The sequence below is a fragment of the Zalophus californianus genome, chromosome 15 (genome assembly GCF_009762305.2).
Source record: "Zalophus californianus isolate mZalCal1 chromosome 15, mZalCal1.pri.v2, whole genome shotgun sequence".
In the NCBI taxonomy this organism is placed as follows: Eukaryota; Metazoa; Chordata; class Mammalia; order Carnivora; family Otariidae; genus Zalophus; species Zalophus californianus.
Window position 1 is genome coordinate 77,671,347 of NC_045609.1, and position 14,834 is coordinate 77,686,180.

At 45.5% G+C, this 14,834-nt stretch overlaps 1 protein-coding gene across 3 annotated transcripts in view; it reads left to right on the top strand.

Moving 5' to 3' along the window:
* The window catches only part of PLPP4 (phospholipid phosphatase 4), a 158,383-nt gene that overhangs the window by 18,783 nt on the left and 124,766 nt on the right, over positions 1–14,834 (top strand). For all 3 annotated transcript variants that reach the window (XM_027596266.2, XM_027596264.2, XM_027596265.2), the window contains exon 3: positions 2,605–2,688. The gene's annotated coding sequence lies outside the window, so the exon portion shown is untranslated. The remainder of the gene's footprint in view (positions 1–2,604; positions 2,689–14,834) is intronic.

The following is a 14,834-nucleotide window of genomic DNA, read 5'->3' on the forward strand; positions in this document are numbered from 1 at the left end:
TTGCAGATGTGGAAACTGAGATTTCAAGAGGTTCAATGACTTGCCCAAGTCCCCATAGGCAGTAAATTGCAGAGCCAGGATTTGATCCCAGGTGGGCTCTTGGAAGTCTAACTGATGGCAAGGAGCGGACTTAACAGTTTTTACTGTGGTGTGCACTGTATTTGGCTATTCTTTTCTAGTCCGGTTTTCTCAGATTTGTAGTCCTTGTTAAAACACAGAACACGGGGCGCCTGGGTGGCTCAGTTGGTTAAGCGTCTGCCTTCAGCTCAGGTCATGATCCCAGGGTCCTGGGATCGAGCCCCTCATCAGGCTCCCTGCTCCGCGGGAAGCCTGCTTCTCCCTCTCCCACTCCCCCTGCTTGTGTTCCCTCTCTTGCTGTATCTCTCTGTCAAATAAATAAATAAAATCTTAAAAAAAAAATAAAACACAGAACGCTGGGCTTTAGTCCACAGTTTTAGATTCAGTAGATCTGGGGTGGGCCAGAAAACGTGCATTTCTCACATGTCCTCAGGTGATGCTGCGCCTGTTAGCCCGGAGACCACATGTTAAGAACCATAGTCCTAGAGCAATATCAACCCATGATTGTGTGTTGACTGGAAATATTCAACTATAAGCACTTTCTGAGTTTGGACCCAACTTGTAGAGATTTCTCAATCATGTGACTAGAGCTGAGATGTCTTTTTGCACAAAAAAAAGTTAGTTCTTTTCAGTGAATTAATAGCACACGTGATTATCAAGAAGAAGTTTAAACCGTGAGAAAAACAAAACAAAAGAAACAAACCTGCCCCCTTTACTACTCTTGCCTACGTGTGCTAAGCACAAAGCAAAAATTTGTCATTAGGTTGTTTTCCTAAAGGGAGCCCTAATTGCTCCTTTTGTGGCATTAAATAACATTGATCCACGAAGTAAGAAAGCTACTCATTTTACAAATCTCTTTCAGTTCTGGTGATATCAGTGAGGAAGCTTCGGTTCTGTACTATTTTTTTTAACACTCCCCAAAACTGCTCCTTAATCTCCTCCTGCAACAAAGAGAGAGTGAGCCTGAGGACATGCAACAGTAACCAGAATTTAATACACTGTTTCTATTGATGTACTTTGTTTTGCCATTAACTCATCTATACCCTATTTAAATAGCTTGGTGCCAATTATGAGGAGAGACTGCCTTGGCTTGAATTGGAGCTGCCATTTATCAGCTGTGTGACTGTGGGCAAAGTTCTGAATCTCTCTGTGCTTCAGTCGCTTCAGTTTTAAATGAGGATTAAAAACAGTCTTAGCTTTGGTGTTGTTATAAGGATGAAATGAGTTAATATTTATAAAGCACTTAGAAGATTATCTTGACCACAGAAGTGCTATATAAGTACTTGGAATTACATAAATCAGCAAATAATTCACAGAGGCATGAAAAGCATTGTCTTAAAGCAATTCAACAGCAGAGATGGGGTACTGGAAACCCGAAGCTGTCCTGTGCCTCTCAGCCTGTGTCAGACATTGCAAATCCATGGAGGCTGGTCCCTGACTCCACGTTCCCCTGGCCACAGCCTTCAAGGTATCCACAAACAGTGCTTGATATGTTTCATGCTTCATCTTCAAGATGAAGATCCATTTGCCCACCCTAGTCCAGACATGCCAGTGGACCTGGAATGGGGACGCTGGTTGAACAGGGTGTGAACTGGCTGCAGCTTTGGTCAGGGCAACCCCCAGAGAAGCGAGGTCAGAGATGCTGAAGGAGGACAGTTGGCCGCAGCATCCACTCCAGAACCTTTTCCTCTCCCCAAACTGAAACTCTAGTGCTAGGTTGGCCATTATTTTTTTTTTTTTGTCCTCATTAACTAAAGGTCCTGAGGGAGCAGTGATCTGCTGTCCCCCTCAAAGCCAACCAATGGGAGCCTGTCAGAGCACTGGAAGTGGGGAGTTGGGGCATGTTTGCTCCTCACTTAGACAGTCTTTTGACATGAGAACTTAGGGACCAAAACCAAACTTTCTCTTATCCATCATCTTGCCTCAGTCAGGCCTTCACTTAGCTACCCAGGGGGCTTATTTAATAAAAAGCAGATCCAGGGCCAGCATTTCCAGAAATTCTGATTCATTAGGGCATTTGCATTTTTAATAAGCACGTTAGTGATTCTGATATAGATACTTCATGGAGCACACTTTCGAAAATCTTGCTTCTGTCTCTTTTTAAAGGGAGATATTCCTTTGCTTTTATTTTTTTAGGATCTTCTGTGTAATTTTTTGCTGGCACAGAAATCCCTTTTGAAAGGAGGAAAGTGAAAAAATGCCACAGATAGATATGGGTGATGGCATTAAGACAAAGAATGAATTTATAACATGTAGAGAACTTCGAAACATTGTCCCTTTCTCTGACCTTTTCAATTTCTTGTGTATCATGAGAATTAACATAAATTGCTCTTTGGTTATTAACAGAAAGTTGCGCGTGCCTAAAATCTTTAACTAAAAAAAAAAATCAGAGCTTTTATTATTCTATATTAAAAAGTTCAACCCAATATGAGTTTTTATGCCAAATTTTTAAAATAAGAAGCTGAGAGTGTTCCAATATTATAACCATTTTTGTTTTAATTTTTCCCCCTAACTTCTTACATCCAGTGGAAAGTCTGCTCCGTTGGTGCTTCCAACTTAGAAAAAGTCAGTTGCCAAGGAAGACCACCTGTCAGCCACAGGAAAGAGGAGGTGAGCATGCAAATGAGAATGCAAATGTATGCAAATGAGAATTAGAGTGGTAAACAAGATGAGTTTTGGGGGATGCTGGGAATCATTGCTGTGCTTGGTTCTTGGGTTGATGTAAAGACATTAAATTGTTCCCACAGGAGATTTTTTTGTTGTGGTAAGTATAAATAACACAAAATTTACTACTTAGATTCTTTTTAAGTGCACAGTTTTGTGGCATTAAGTACATTCACACTGTTGTCCAATCATCACAGCATCCCCTCCAGAACCTTTTCATCTCCCCAAATTGAAACTCTACACCCATTAAACACTAACTTCCCTTTCTCCCCTCCCCAGTCCCCGGCAGCCACCATTCTACTTTCTGACGCCACCAATTGGACTAGTGTAGGGACCTCATCTGAGTGGTCACATAATCCGTGTCCTTTTGTGTTGGCTTATTTCAGTCAGCTTCATGTCCTCCAGCTTCATCCATGCCATGGTGTGTATATTTCCTTCTTTTTAAGGCTGAATAATATCCCATAGTGTGGAATACACCCCATTTTGCCTACCCATTCATCCCTGGGCGGACACTTGGTTCCTTTCACATTTTGGCTATTGTGAATACCACTGCTCCGAACGTGGGTCTACCAGTCCTCCAGCAGTGGATTTTATTTTTTAATTTTTATTTTTTATACTTTTTATTTTTTATACTGTAGTTTTAATGAGTTAAGTACAGGGCTATCCCTTATCCTTCAACATATATGTTTACAAACACATATATTTTAATGAAAGAATATTTTACTTGAAAGGTGGATCATACCCAGTGTCGTTTCAATGAGTTGAGCATACAGCAATTTCCATATGCTTCGACACTTAAGTTTATAGACACTTATATCTTAATGAAAGAAGATGTTACTTGAAACAATGATTACACACAGTGTAGTTTCAGTGAGTTAAGCACAGGGCTATTCCCATCCAGCAGGGGATTTTAATAAAAAACAATGACCCCCTCCCATCTTCCTCTGCTGAGTCTGGTCTGATATTCCAGAGCTAGCAAGGGACTGTCCGTTGCTCGAGAGACACTCATCAGGAGATGGGCTGAGCATGTGGCTAAACTCTTCATGGGCCAAGCACTTCATAATTTCTCTTGGGGCCAACTTTTCTTATGAAACCCTTCAGGCTAGAAGTTCTCACCTTTTCCCCCACAAGGAGGCATTTAGCAAATCCTGTCAGTGGTGTTTTTTTTCCCAATTGAATGAGATCTAAAAATTCCATCATATGAAAAAAAAATTCCATCACATGATTTGAAGCCACAGAAAATAGTAATAATGGGGACAGAGACAACAATATTCTTGTCAGCTTCAGTCTTTTGCATTGTATGTCGCTTCCTGTGTGTGTGTTGCCTTTACTTTGTTCACAGTGTGTAATCGCAGTCTGCTAAACCGTGGCGGGGTGGAAGGGAATTTCTGGTGAATTTTATTTGACGTGCAAGTGGGAGGCTGATTCTGCTTGCCTAACTGTCTGACTTATTCTGTCATAGATATGAGAGTCACCAGGTAGCAGTGACCTGCATCACAGGGCGGGGCTTGTTTATGAGCAACTTGCAGGGATTTTCCCCTCCCACCTGCTAATGAATCTGTAGGAGCAAGAAATCAGATGAGAATCATAGTGTTCTATGCCTCCCGTTTCCAAGGCTGTGATGGAAGGGAATGGTCATCAACCTATTCTGTTTGAAAGGAAGGTTTTCAAAGTTGTAGAACTCTCCAGAGCAGTGGTGGGTGGTCAGACCAGAGCACCTGCGTTAAAGGATGATTTTCCTTCTGGTTTTGGCCCCTTCAGGGTGCCTTGGCCTCATTCCCCCCTTTAAACTGGCCAACAGAAGCCCCCCCTGGGCAGCACTTCCCAAGAGACTGGGCTGTTTTCGAATTCAGGTTTTGAAAATGGCTTTGAAGATAAAAGGAGGTGTCTTCTCTTTATGCCGCTCCCCTCTTGATTCAATCTTGGTCTCATAGCCTCTCCCTAAAACTGGCCTCAGCCCCTGCAGCGCAGATGCTGCAGGCCTGTCCCTGCTGCCCTCTGGCTGGCCTGAGGGTTTGCTAATCCGAGAGGCCAAACAGCCTTCCCCCCAAAACGATCCCCTCGGCCCTTCAGCCATTTCTCTTCTTGGGTTCTGAGCTCATCCAGCTGGTTTAGAGCTTCCATTATGAGCAACTGTAACACCTCATTTCCCCAGCTCTGCCAGGGCCTGGATAATCCAGATCATGGAAATAGACTCTTCCAGAGCACGAACTTGGACATTGCTCAGGATGCTTGTTGGAAGTCTTTCAGAAACCACATTACATGCCTATGTTCCTTCGAAAAGAGGAGCTTTTAAAGCTTGATGTGATTACTTTAGTGGGGCCTCTGTCAGGAGGCCAAGCGGGGCCACAGCAAGGCTGCACCTGCCATCTCTGAGCGCTGACACGTGGCTGCCGCATCTCTCTGGCTTTTTCTGTGTCTCATCTGCCATGGGATAGGAAACAGAGTAACCAGCTAATTAACATCATACATGAGAATGAATAAGACTGACATCTGGCAGAGTGATAAAGACAGAGATTTTGAAGTGACAGCTCTGGGTCCGAGGGCTGGGTCTACAGTGTATTGGATGGCCTCAAAGGGCTAGTCATTCAATTTCTACACCTCAGTCTTCTCATCTGTGAAACAGGGATGGGGTTGGCATGAGGATCGTGTGAGGTGTTGTGGGCAAGGTGTCTGGCACCTGGAACCGTTATTAAAATTTGTGGAGGGGGAGAGTAGCGGGTACGGTCCCAGCGCCCCCCTCCCACGCCCGTACTCACCGTCTCTTATATAACGGTCTCCCGGTTTCCAGCTGCAAACACCGGCAACTGGGTGCTGACGTCTCTCTGGTCATTGTCGCCTGCTTGGCTAGAGCTCAGAAAAGGCCAGAAGTGCCCAGAAGTACCCTCTTGGTGTCCCAGGGGTGACACCTACTGATAGATGGTAGAACCCTGGCTCCCGGGTCAAGGATCAGGGGCGACTCGGAGACACGCTTTACTCCAGTTCTCCAGTGGAACCGCCCACAGTGTCACCTGCCTGACGACGACCTTGCATTGGCCGCCCTCCCTATTCTGACTCATGTACTCACTTTCCCATGGGAATTCCTGAGATCACCTCCTAAATAAGCTACAAGCACTCACACCCTTGCCTCAGGGTGGGCTTCTAGGGGAACCCAAACTAACTATTGTTAGGGCCGGGAGATCAGCAACTTGTTTTCCCCTCAGCATCCTACTCACGCCGTGTGTTGTTTGGATTGCACAGACAGACAAAATTCTCTTTTCACACAGGTACGTAGTTACAGATGCTAACAAGGGATTTTTAAGATCTCACTGCACAGGGCGCCTGGGGGGCTCAGTAGGTAAAGCATCTAACTTTTGATTTAGGCTCAGGTCTTGCTCTCAGGGTCCTGGGATCGAGCCCCGAATTGGGCTCCCTGCTCAGTGCAGAGTCTGCTTCTCCCTCTCCCTCTGCTCCTTCCACCGCCCCCCCCACCACTCACGCTCTCTCTCTTTCTCAAATAAGTAAAATCCTTAAGATAGCACTGTGCAATCACAGTATATATTCTTCAGTTAAACTTCCAGAAGCATGAGAGATGGGTAGTAACTTCTTTTCAGAACTGAGTCATTAACAAGATCTGATAACCACTTGCTGGGGAAGGTCATTGAGAGGATGTGACCTTCGGTTCACCCGAGAGCAGGACATCGAGAAGGCTTCTCACCCCCTCTTCTGTCATTGGAATGCACATTCTGCCTGCCGTCCTCGCAGTGGGATCCATTGTCAAGAGCACAGCCTGGAGAGAAACAGCACATGTGACTGAGCCTAGTTAGCGCCTCTATATAAACTTTTAAGATTCTGGCAGGCAGGTCTGGAAGTCTACTCATCTCCCAGCTTCTGAGACACGCCTCGTATATAAGTTCCTTTGCTTCTGAAATGTGCCGCCTCTCCACCTGGAGTGGCCTGCCTCTTCCTTCCTGCTCTCCCTGCCCTCCAAGGAGGGGGGCCAGTTTCAGCGGGAAAGCTCCCGAGGTCTGGAACCAGCACCACTTGCATTCCAGGAGTCTTAGTTAAGCAAGAAGCAGCGGAACCTTCTGGAAAATGAGAAACTTAGCTCCGGCATCCGGGGTTACCTTGATGGGACGTTTGTCCAGTTTGCATGGTGTGAATGCCTGTGCATTCACCTGTTGCTGCCCAGCTGACTGCTGCAAAGTGACAAGGGCATGCACTGGGCAGACAGTGGTGTCTGCATTTGTGCATCTGGTGCAATGGAATGGGCAGAGCCCAGAAAGTGTCAAACGACCAGTGCAGAGTGCAGTACTCCTAATCATGCCACCTTCCCCCGAAAGTCAGAAGGAAGACAGGGTTTTCTCCAAAGTTTGCACGAAAATGAGCTTATGTGGCTGCACCAGTTCACGCGCTGGCTTTCTTGGATGTGTTAAGATTTATTTTATTATTTTTTAAAGATTTTATTTCTTTGTTTGAGAGGGAGACAGAGAATGTGCATGAGAGAGAGCACAAGCAGGGTGGGGGGCAGAGGGAGAGGGAGAAGCAGGCTCCCCACTGAGCAGGGAGCCCGGCGGCACGGGGCTCAAACCCAGGACCCCGAGATCACGACCCCAGCCAAAGGCAGACGGCTTAACCCACTGAGCCACCCAAGCTCCCCGGATGTGTTAAGATGTAGCATGCCATCCAGGCAGGTGTATGTTCTTTTTTATTACAGCTTCTGAAGTGGTTAAAACATATTTTAAAACAACACCCATTTGACTACAGCCCTGCAGCAGAGCCAGGTTTGAAAGCACCACATTCTGGCACGCGGCCCGCAGAAATGGCAGCCCCTCCCTCCTTCCATCTGCAAAACCTGCCGCTCCGTTTTCCCAGCACTGGCCACGAGCCACGCGCGGCACTCAGCGCCTCCGTGCTTCGTCTCGCCCAGCGCCCCCAAGTCTCCGCGAGGCGGCTCTAATAACCACCACCGTTTTATAAAGACCGAAGCACAGAGAGGTTAGGTCACTTGCCCAAGGTCACACAGTGAAGGAGGGACAGAGCTGAGGTTCAAACCCAGGTCTGTCCCATTCCAAGGCTTCATCAAAACCACACCTCTGACGGGCCTAATTGCAAGGCGTGTGCTCTTCCTCCTTCCCTCCGTGAATTTATCAACTGCTCCTAATGGCGCAAATGAGAAAAGGCTGGAAATGAGGGACTTTCTCCCCCGGGAACAGCATGTCTTTTTGTCTACATCATGCCGGTAGGACTTGGTAAAAACTGGTGAAGAATCATGTACAATCATGTTTCCGTTTTTTTTTTTTTTTTTTAAACAAGCCGTTCGATGTGTAGAATCTACAGCATCTGTCTCCCACAGAGGTCCAATGTCTCCCAATTTTTATCTATTGCCAATAATTCTTTGGAACTGTGAATGCTTGCATTAAAAACACCAGTGCAGCTCTTGCTGGTGCAGGCCAAACCCCTGTGGCTACCCCGTCCCCAAGGTCCCTGCTTTGGAGATGACTCTTAGTGATTACAGAGATACCTGGCTGCCCTACCTGGTGAGACAGCTGGGACCTTGGCCTATCATAGACCTGTTTCCGCTTTACCAGGACAAAACCAAGGAAAGTTTTCTGGGCTGTGGGCCTCTCCACATTGCTTTTTCCTGTGTAGATTAAAGATGTTGTCAGTGTTTAGATCTAATGACGAGGAACTTGCCGGGGAGGGAGGGCTGTCACCTTCCTACTTGGACAAAGGTTGGGAAGAGGGGAGATATGGCACCCATTTTCATTAGCATCCTTTGCATGGAGAAGGGGAAAACATCTTGTGAATATCACTTATTACTCAAGTGTCAGAACATCTTGTGTCCTGGAAAGTTACAAAACAGACCTGTGAATTGAATACGGAGATGAAGTTCAGGTAAAATGGCAAGAGACCAGCTTTGGGCTGGTGACACCACTCTTTCCTACTTTCCTGCACTGACCATTCCTGGTCACGCACGTGACCACTAGAGGCCAAGGAGGGACGGAGTCACTCTGGAGTGGGATTTTATTCTATGACTCATGGATGGACAGAATAGCCACTTTTTAAAAAATATTTTATTTATTTATTTGACAGAGAGAGAGACAGCAAGAGAGGGAACACAAGCAGGGGGAGTGGGAGAGGGAGAAGCAGGCTCCCCGCGGAGCAGGGAGCCGACGCGGGGCTGGATCCCAGGACCTCGGGATCATGACCTGAGCCGAAGGCAGCTGCTTAAACAACTGAGCCACCCAGGCGCCCCTAGAATAGCCACTTTTAACTATTTTCCCAACGTGTACCATTTACTGTAGCACTCAGTCATTAGCCTCTTGCTTTGTGGATGTTGATCTTGCTTTCCTAATGGAACCCTTGTGGCCTCTGTAACGTCTGTGTCCCCCACATATCCTTCCGTGGTCCTTGGCACATGGCAGATATTTGGCAAACGCTCTGTGATTAATGTAATAGATAGAAAGATTCAATCAGGTCTCAATGACAGAAAAAAAAAAATCCTAATAAAGCTGTCATAAACAAAACCAGGAAGGTGATGGCTCATATAACTGGGAAGCCCAAGTGTTGTTAACAGTGTTAGTCAGAGCTTGTCTCGAGGCCTCATATGATGGCAGTGGTCCCCAAATCTTACCTCTGCTTTCCTCCATGTTAGCTTCATTCTCGGGATCCCCTGTGATGGCAAGAGGCCAGCTTTCTGAGAGTCGGCTAAAAATGATATAACCTCATAGAAAAAGAAACACATACCCCAAAGTTTACAAATAATTTATGGGAGTTTCGTGTACTCACTATAATCCCAGCATTACACATATATCATGATTAGGGAACTTTCTAGCTTTGGGAGTCACAGCTGGAGAAGTTGGCAGAAAGTCAGGTAAGGCAGACTTTATTCTCAGGAAGGAGGTAGTTTTATGTTCTATGTATGAAAAGACTGTACAGATACAGGGCCATAGCTCTGGAAATCCCTGTGCTGTTTGGGACCACCGTGGCAAGGTATATGTCTGTCCATCCATTGCTGTTCTAAACACATTGTCCCCCTACAGTAGACTCCTTAGTTTCTTTGAAGGAGAATAAAGAGTGGAAAGACTTTTTTAGAAGCTGGGTTCCAAAATGCAGTCTTCATATATATATATATATATATATATATAAAGGATATATATATATCCTTATGAAACTCATCAATGTCACCTGTACTGTGACAGAAAATACCGTGTTGTCTCCTTTAAGCTCAAGGGGCAAATGGACGTTCAGACAGGTGAGACAGGTGTGGCTGTTGGATGTAGCTGTGGACCCAACTCTTCCCTAAGATCTGGGTTGGCTGAAGGAAGAGATGAGCAAGACAATATCATGTAATACCATAGTTAACAGATTCCCCCAATGCTTGAAGCTTCATTCACTTTTATGTCACTCCATATGACAAATACTAATATTTATGGAGTAGCTACTCTGTGCCAGGTATTTTTCAAGGGGACATCACAGGAAATGGAAAAGCAGTCCTGTGCTAATGATTATCTTCCAGTGAGATCTATGTGGTGGGCATCTTGTGTGGTGGGCATTTGAAATTTGCCTTTTCAATATCTGATCACCCAGAGTAATGGACTTTAGCTTAAGGCTTTACTCCTTTTCCTCTCTCCATCCTTTGGTTTGAGAGACGGGTCTATGACCCAGCGTTATCCCAATCAGCATAATTACACCCCACATCTTCAGCCACAATGGTCATGTGACCCACACTGGGCTCATCAGAGCAAATGTCAGGATTTCTGCAGAAGCTATTGAGACACACACACATACACAAACACACACGCACTTTCTCTTTTATCTCTGCTGAACTTGAAGCTGAGAGGCTGTAAGCTGGAGCTACCAGAGTCAACTTGCCACAGAGGGAAAGAAGAATCTGAGGATGGAGAGAATAGAAAAGTAGCAGTGAGTGATAGCGCCAAAGACACCGAGGCTTCATACATTGTTTGAGTTCCTGATCAAGCGGAGCCTGATCCCAGAGTTTCCCTCTGGATACTATCGTCTGGGTCAACTTGAGTGGGGTTTTCTGTCAGTCACTACTAGAGAAATCATAATTGATTCACCTGCTGGCCTGGAAGACTTGAAGTAGCTTCAGCTACAAGGACGTTCTGAGGACCTGGCATACACAAGGTTCTTGGAGAACAGATATGCCAACCTGTGGGGCAGGTGGACGTGGACTTGGTCGCCCCTTCCTTCCTGTCATTAATCCCTGCTACTCATGCCCCAAGCCCCCATCCCACACACCCTCCCTCCCTTCCCCAGGCACTGGTCCTGGTTTCAGGTCCACTCTCCTAGCAGTCAGTCAGTCCCCACGGGAGAGTGCGGGCCCGGGGCATGTCGTGCCAGGAAGGGCACTGACCTCTTATGGGAAGGCTTGCCCTTCGCTTTTACTCTGTGCCTCACCATCTTAGTGGTCTGGGTGGGTCATGCAACTGCCTGAGTTTCATCTTCCACAAAAAAAAAAGGTGGCTATAACAAAAACAACAACGAAACCAAACATTCTCTTCCACATGAGCTCATGCTGAGGATCAAAGGAGTCAATGCGAGGGCCAGCGTTCTCCAAATAGCCGACTGATACGGAAAAGAAGACATCTTTGTTCACAAACAGCCTGAGGTGTGAGTTCACTTGGGAGAATTTGCTCCTCAAAACAGGATCTTTGTTTTTTTTTTTTTTAAGATTTTATTTATTTATTTGAGAGAGAGAGAGAGCATGAGAGAGAGAGAAAGAGAGAGAGGGCACAAGCAGGGGGAAGGGGTGGAGAGAGAGGGAGAAGCAGGGTCCCCGCTAAGCAGGAAGCCCAACATGGACTTGATCCCAGGACCCTGAGCTCATGACCTGAGCCGAAGGCAGTCGCTTAACAAACTGAACCACCCAGGCGTCCCCAAAAGGGGATCTTTGAAGAGGAAAACCTTCATTGCTACATGAATGAAGCTTGGGACGTGAAATGACAGCCTTCAGCAAGGGTGGATAAGGGTCAGAGGCCCTGCCTACCTACCTCCCCGGGTATCCTCTACAGACACCTGCTCCCCTGGCCCTTGCTGAACAGGCCCCGCAGCGGACTCCATTCCCAGGAGAGCAGTTATGACCTGGAGCACCTGGTTTATAAAGGAGAACATTTTTCTTTCCATGCATGCATATTTTTGTAGCACTCACAAGGCAGAGGTGGCGTTGAGGGAAAAGGACTGACAGGGTGAATAGGCTGGTTTCCCTTGACACAAGATGTAGGTGACACTGGGCGGAGCTGTCCATGCCTTCCTGTGAAGGTAGAAAGGTGGTCAGCACATCAAGATACCGGAGGAAGATTTCTGGCTATGGGGGCTAAGAGCCTGAAAACAAATGAAGAGTTTTCCCCAAAAGAATGGCCAGGAAGTGCTGAGCTCACCGGTCCTATCCGATCAGCAGTGGGGGCCACAACTTTTACTATGATCTGAGCGCCAACTTGCAAGGAGCATTGGAGCACTTCCAAATATTTCCTAGAAGCAACAGTTCAGTTTGGGTCTTCGAGAGAACCATGGCGGGTTTTGCTGAGTGCATCTGACCCGGTGGCAGGCAGAATACTGGGATGAATTAAGGAGTTGGCACGGTTTACTTGAGGGATCCCACTGAGAATTTCCTCCACATCCTCTGAACTATTGGTTTTCTTTTATTCTTCCTCTTAAAAAAAAAAAAACTGAGCTGTAACATGCACACAATTAAATACATAGACAGATTTAAAGTGTACAGTTGGATGGATGCTGACGAATGTATGCCCCCATGTATCTAGCATCTCAGTTAAGTATAATACCTTCAAAAGTTCCCTTGTGCCACTTTCTTGTCTCCACCTAGAGGTAACCACCAGTTTGCTTCTATCGCCAGAGTCCAGTTTTGCCTGTTCTAGAAGCTCCTATAAATGGAATCATATGGCATGCTCTCTTTTATGTCTGGTTTCTTTTGCTCAAAATTATGCCTTTGAGACTTATTCCTGTATTTGCATGTATCAGTAGCTCCTTCGTTTTTATTATTGAATGGTGAGTATTCCATTTCATGAACACACCATGATTTATCCATTCTCCTGCTAATGAACATGTGGGTTTTTCTCAGTGTTTGGTTATAATGAATCAATCTGCTATGAACATTTGTACACATCCCTTGGGCTTGGCTAGCGCAGAGCAGGACCCCGAAGAGATGGGGGGAGGAAATGAAAAGAATCAAGGGGAGCCCACGCAAATCCTCAGCTCTTGACAAAGCTGCCAAGGCAATTCATTGTGCAAAGATTTGTTGTGTTCTTTACAAACGAGGCGGGAGTTTGGAAAAGAGAACTGGACATCCTAAGGGGATAAAAGAACCTCAGCCCCGACTTCATGGCACGCGCAAAAATTGATTTGAGATAGAATATAGACCTAAATATAAAAGCTAATATTACAAAGCTCCTAGAAGAGAACATAGGAGAAAATCTTCACAGATGTGGAGTAGGCAGAGATTTCTTAGGACACAAAAGGAACAACCATAAAAGAAGAAATTGATAAATTTGGCTCCATCAAGATTACTAGTATGTGCTATGCTGAAGGTACTGTTAAGAAAATGCAAAGTTAAGGCGCAGATGGAGAGAATATATTTGTAACAGGCATAACTAACAGGGGACTAGTATTCGGAATATATTAAAAATTACTTCAAATCAATAACCAAAAGTGAAACCCAATTTTAAAAATAGGCAAAAGACATGCATAGGTCCTTCCCAAAAGAAGATGGCAGAATGGTGCAAACATGGATGAAGGGATGCTCAACATCACTCGCCATCAAAGAAACACAAATCAAAACCACAATAGGATTTCAACCAAGATGTGGCTGGATGTCATCAAAAGGGCACAGGACTATGAAGGACGGACTGGAGTTCTGGTCCTGCCCCTGGCCCTGTCCCTGACTCCGGGGTCTAAGCAAGGGAGCAGAACCAGCTGGTGCCCTGAGTACATCGGCTTCTATATCTTCAATTTGTTTCCCTGCACTAATATCCCAGGATCCCGATTTGTGCCACATTATCTATGTCAGTGAGAATCATGCGGGTGGCTCCCACACAGAGGTTTCTCTTTGGATGAAGTAAAGGCAGTGATATTCTGACTTCTCACGTGATGAATTTGAAAACAAGAGATGAAGTCCTGCTAGGGAAGAAAGTTCCTAACTTAAAGCCTTCTAAGAAGCAAAGGAATATTTTTTCCCCTGAAAATGTCATTAATTCACACATTTTTCTCCTTAGACGGAATAACAAGTAGTCTAAAGACAGGAAGGGGTTAAATCATTTTCAGTGTGCCTTATATCTTTCCTGGAAGCAGGAACGTTTTCTTTTATTAGGTAGAATTTAGCTTAATGCACTTCAGTGTTGAATCTATAGTGCTATATCCTCAAAGGTCTTATAAATATTACAACTTGAAAAGGTGAAAGAACTGAGAATATTTAGTTTGGAAAAGAAAGCTTCTCTCTTTTTCTGTCTCTCTGCCTCTCTCTGTCTCTCCTTCCCTTCCTCACCCCACCCCATCTCCATGTCTCTCTCTTTCTAGTTGTAGAGTAATTAAAGGGCTGTTGTAACGTAGAGGAATAGGCATTAAATTCACCCCCATGTGGTCTATAAAGCACGGTTTGGACCCATGGATATAGGCTGCTTCTTCTCAAACAGCACCACCACCACCAGATCTCTCCAGAAATGGAATGAGAGGTGAGTGAGTTCCACATCCCTGGAGGTGTTCAAGAAGACAGATATTTATTAACTATTAGGGAAGACATTCATGGACCAGGTTGAACTTGATGACCTCTCCTGAATTTCCTCTTGGTTCCTTGGTGTTTTAGGCACATCCGCAAGTTTGTACCAGGCAACCACAGTGGAAAGCCTGGATGTGTGGGTCTCTGAAGTTGAGGGCACCGTGCTGGCTATCTGTTGCCATGTCCCAATCTTAGAGCAGTTAGGTGGCTGCCATTGACATACAAAGCGTAACTGTGGGAAATGAGGTTATAAGAAATTGTTGCAAAGTTGTGTTCTCCAAAGGTGGCTTTGGTTTTTGGAAATAGCTAAAAGTCTGGTCAATATGGGATCATTGTACTGCACGATACTGCTTGAGGATTA